General features: G+C 27.9%; 1 non-coding gene across 1 annotated transcript; it reads left to right on the top strand.

The window, feature by feature from the left end:
- The first annotated feature begins 803 nt into the window (after positions 1 to 803).
- On the top strand, positions 804 to 1024 carry LOC135949628 (U12 minor spliceosomal RNA). The gene has a single exon (XR_010575879.1). It is a non-coding gene; the product is annotated as a U12 minor spliceosomal RNA (small nuclear RNA).
- The last annotated feature ends 4132 nt before the right edge of the window (positions 1025 to 5156 follow it).

The following is a 5156-nucleotide window of genomic DNA, read 5'->3' as shown; positions in this document are numbered from 1 at the left end:
TAAATTCTATTTGCAACCTTTTTCGATGCCAACAAAGTCATAGGTGATGTCACAAAAGGCGTTACCAATAGAATGTTTGAAACTACAAAATACAAAAAAAAACAAGCGAATGTAACGGCAACAATAGCAACAGCACCAGCAACAACAAACAGCAACAATATAAAACAACCTTCGTAACTTAATGTTTTAATCTTAATCTAAATGATTTTATCTAGTTCAAATTGATTTTAGTTTTGGCATTAGCTGCCTAAATGCTGGCAGAAAATGTAACATAAATATTTATACCCTCAAACCACTTAAAACATTCTGGAAAACATTGTTCAGATACAATGTAACGTTCAAACCAGAATGTGTCCTTTTTATTAAAAAAAAAACAAACAGAACATTTTCGTGTTTTATACAGTGACAAATAGAAGTGTTAATAATTATGGCTTTATTTCAAACTGTAAGTAATAATTAATTACACTGTCCAACAGCATTTTTGGAACAGAATACCGACCCTATAATTCTGAAAGGGCATGTTAAGTAGATAATTTTTGTAGAATAAACTTATAGTCCAGCTGGTCTGAATTTTTTTTTACAGTGGGTCAAAGTTTTAATTTTTTGATCGAAGGTAGAATTATACTAACTGAAAAAATGTTGTAAGTTAATATCTGAGAGAATTCTTATTGTCAGAGTTATATTGTGGAATTTTATGGCGATCATTTTTGTGGAAGATCTTAACCCCCTATCTCCTCTCTTTAGGGTTTAACAAAAAGGACATTTAAGGATTTAAATATTGTACGAAAATTTTGGCGTAAAATGTGTCTAAATACAATTAGTAAGGAAAACCGTATTCGGTCTTGCTAATCGCTCGACTGGTTTGCTTCTAGTCAATATGGGACGAAGCATTATTTGGGCCTTGGCCTTTTAATGTTCGAGTCTGATATGAAGCGACAATTTTTGAATGGGTACAGGTCGTCCCTTTGAATTCATGAGTCCACTACTTTTCGGGCTGTAGAGCTTGGGTGAAGCGATCTGCCCAGATTGAAGGATACATATCAGAAATGCAAATAGATGCTTTACACAAGTAGGTTTTCATTAAAAAAAATCATTGGGGGTCACCAAAGACACAAAAGTTGTAAATGGACCCTTTTACGCTTAATTAGTAAAATTACACGTCATATCGGGTCTCACATTTTTTATAAATATCTCCAAAAAATCAAGTATGATCCGAATGAGCTGAAATTTAAAATTTAAATAGTCCATAAGGAGATCTACAAAAAATATGTAAATATATGTAAGTTATCTCTTTTATTTCAAGAGATATTTAGGTTTATTTATTTATTTTTTTAATTCTGCTCGATCTTTTTTTGGTTTTTTAGATATGGCGCACAGTGCTTTGTTCAATGGACAAAAATCAAAAACAAGATCATGTCTTTGATGTTAATGAAATTTATATTTTTCAATGGACAACTAAATAACTTATTCGCAAAAAAAAAGACTTTTTTATAAATATCTCTTTTTGTCGTCACTAGATGTCGCTAAAGTTAGTACATTTTCAACATAAATTTTATGGAGAAAAATATATGTTTTTTATGGTTAACTAAAATAATTGTTAAAAGTTCGTTTTAAAAGGTATAAACTCGCGATTGGTTGCAAATGAAAGAATATGAATGTGGAATTATGGAAAATTACTGTTTATGTCAAAAACGGTTTAATAGTTTTATCTGCGCAATTTTTAATAATTAACATTTTTTTTTTTGTAATCCTGAAATTCTAAAACTTTGTTGGAATATTAGTATAATATATGTTAATCTATTTTGATTATGTTTTACTATAGAATAGCCTTAACTATTATCTATAAGAAAATATAAGCATTAGTTGGCCTTTCGTATGAAAACTATTAAAATTTTGTTTTTGTTTAAATGTATAAATTACCATTTCGTAAATTTTCAATTTGATGGTTTGCGGAAATAGCTCCAGATTTTTGGTATTTTTATAAAATTATACCGTTTCTTTCAAATACCTAAGAAATATTGCGTTATTTAACAAAAGTAGTTTAATGGCATAAAGTGTATTAATAGGTCTTTATTTGGTTCTTGATGTTGTACGTTTTTTTTCTGAAATCAAAAAAAATGCCAAAGTTTGATTTAATTTTGAAAGAAAACATGTTAATAAATTTTAATTTTATCTAATGCCTATCTCTTATTTATTATAATGTGAAATCATTATTTGTCCGTTTTGACTAGAACGTTAAAAAAAAATTGTTTCTGATGGCATCCATAAATAATACATTTTTACCGTAAATGTAAGTAACTCAATAATTGAATATAACCTACATATTCTTAGGTTGAGATAGTAATATGAGCTTCTGTTTCTAATATTACAGCTGAACTATAAGGCTATCAACATTTTAAAATGTCCGTCCATCCGTCCTTCCGAATTTAGAAAATATATACCATATTGCACTATTTTTTAAAAAAATTAATGCTTGGTTTCAAAATAAAAAACGATTTTTACGAATTTTTTAAAAAAAAAATTAGATGTTATACAGGATATTGAAATATTGATGTCTTGGAATTATGAATATCCTTCCGATGAAATTTTCATAATTTTGCATCTAATATTATAAGAGAACAATAATTTCTAAAAATTAATAATTTTTTTCAGGTTTTATATCTATATTTGCTATAAAATTTCGAAAACAATAAAATTAACATGCTAACAGTTATCTCATCCCTATAAAAAGTTACACGCATCTAAAGTTGGAACATGAAAAAATGGCCATATTTTAAAGATTGTTAAGATCTTCCACAAAAATGATCCCCATAAAATTCCACAATATAACTCTGACAATAAGAATTCTCTCAGATATTAACTTACAGCATTTTTTTCAGTTAGTATAATGCTACCGTCGATCAAAAAATTAAAACTTTGACCCACTTTAAAAAAAATTCAGACCAGCTGGACTATAAGTTTATTCTAAAAAAATGATCTACTCAACATGCCCTTTCAGAATTATAGGGTCGCTGGTCTGTTCCAATCAAAAACTCTCAATTTGTTGAACATTGTTATTTATGATTTTTTCAAAACTGAGTTAGAGAGATTTCATTAGTAGTTATTGCAAAAAAAAAAAACCTTTTCGGACTTTAAAGCTTTAGATGTCCTTTATTTAGGTATGGAATATATCGATGGCTTAATAAAAAAAGGCGTAACTCATTTTTTTTTTAAATTGGATTTTTTTGTTTATTCCGGTAGACATATGTCATATGCCTTGCCTCAAAATGTCAGGGGGGATATAATTGCAAATAACGGATTTATAACGATTTCTAACTCATGGTTATCACCATGACAATAATAAAAGGTTAATCTCTCTGCGCAGCTGTACCTATGCGTTTATATTTTACAAGTATCAAATTCGCTTCTGAATCGGATTATTTCACCTATCAGGAAATTTAACAGCTTTATGTCGCAGAATGTGATTCAAAAAAAGAAAATGAAAATATAAAATTGTTCTATACCATATTTAAACCTAGAAAAAAAATAATTCCTCAACAAAAGACGACTCAAGCCATTCTCTTATAGAAAGAAAAAATTAAAAATTTGCAAATAAATTTGCTATCGCAATTTGTGCAATTAATAAAGGACTTAATAAATCACAATTTGCACTACCACTATTTTCTAAATTAAAGACATCCTCCCTGATTCACTTTATAAGAAGTAAAGTCATTACGAAAGTTTTCTGCGGGTACCGTTTCAACATTTCAAAAAATTTAATTCTAAGGGACTCTCTACTGAGTATATAAAAGTATGTACGGATGGAAGTTTCCTGGAGCCATTATTTAACCATCCTGTTTCGCTTAGATCTAGAATATCCAGATTATATGAATTGAATTATATGTAAATCCCGCATTTTTAATGCAATACAAAAAAAAGTTTAAAGCATTAGGCAATTTAATTTTTTTTTAATAAAACATTGAAATCTTACAATAACCAATTATATTTAAGAGCATATTTTGTATATTATAAGAACATATTTTTCGTTTTGAGTGCATATTTTATTTAATATTTATATTTTTAAGTTTTTTGCAACATTTTCTGATAAAAAAATGTTTTCTTAAAACTATTAGAAAATTCCAAAAATTACTTATACATATATTTTTTGTATTGTTTTGACAAACACTGTTTGACCATCAATAAGTATAAACATATTCATACATATACTGTGTAAGTTAAAAAATATTCGTATTTGAGTGTTAATTTTACATATATAGTTAGTATAGGAATGTGAGAGATATTGCAGACCTGCCTTTCAGAAATGCAGCAAAGAAAAAATAGTTGGTTGTTACAACTGTGTGTGAATTATGACAGTGACTCGACTCAATTGAAGTGCTAAACTTGTTCTTTTTCTTAATTTTTTTTATTTTTCATTTTGGATCACGGCCAAATATAATAATAAAACGGTAATTCGTTTATAGTTGAAATTTGTATTTTCTTTTTTTGCTTGTACGTTTTGAAATGGAACAAAAATTTAATAAAAAGAAAATTTATGATTATAAGCAAAATAGAAAAGAGAGAATTGCAAAGAACCAGTGTATATGTATATGAATTTTAGAGCACTTAAGTTTAGTTTTAGTTCATTTCTTTGCCTTAATAAAACTATTTGAAATATTTACAATTAATGGTTTTAATTAAAATTAGTTCATTATATACCATGTACTCATAGTTGTTGTTGTTGTTGTTGCATTATTTTCGCACTATATACTCGTTTATGTGAACAATATTAGTATATAGGTACTTGTAGTGAAGGCAGTGGTAGTTGTAGTTGTTGCAGTTGTTTTAGATGATGCTATAAGCAGCGAGTACCTCTTAAGGTTCGTTTGTATAAAGTATTTAATGCCTCGATTATAAAACATTTTTTGTTGTAGTTGTTGTTGTTTTTTTAGTATTCCTCTAGTGTTCCACTCTCTATTTTACAGATTTTTTTTATAGTTATTTTTGTTTTGCATCAGCCATTGGGTACTTATGTATAAAAATCGATGTGTATCCTTCAAGCAACGTGCTGCTGTACAGGGAGCAAGAAAAAAATCATCAGAAGAAAGAAAAAGTTTTTGCTTTTATGTAGCTGCTTTTAACCCCCCTATTGTTGTTTTTATACCTATATATTTGTAATA

This window comes from Calliphora vicina, chromosome 1 (assembly GCF_958450345.1).
Source record: "Calliphora vicina chromosome 1, idCalVici1.1, whole genome shotgun sequence".
Classification (NCBI taxonomy): Eukaryota; Metazoa; Arthropoda; class Insecta; order Diptera; family Calliphoridae; genus Calliphora; species Calliphora vicina.
This window is presented reverse-complemented; position numbering and strand designations above follow the sequence as displayed.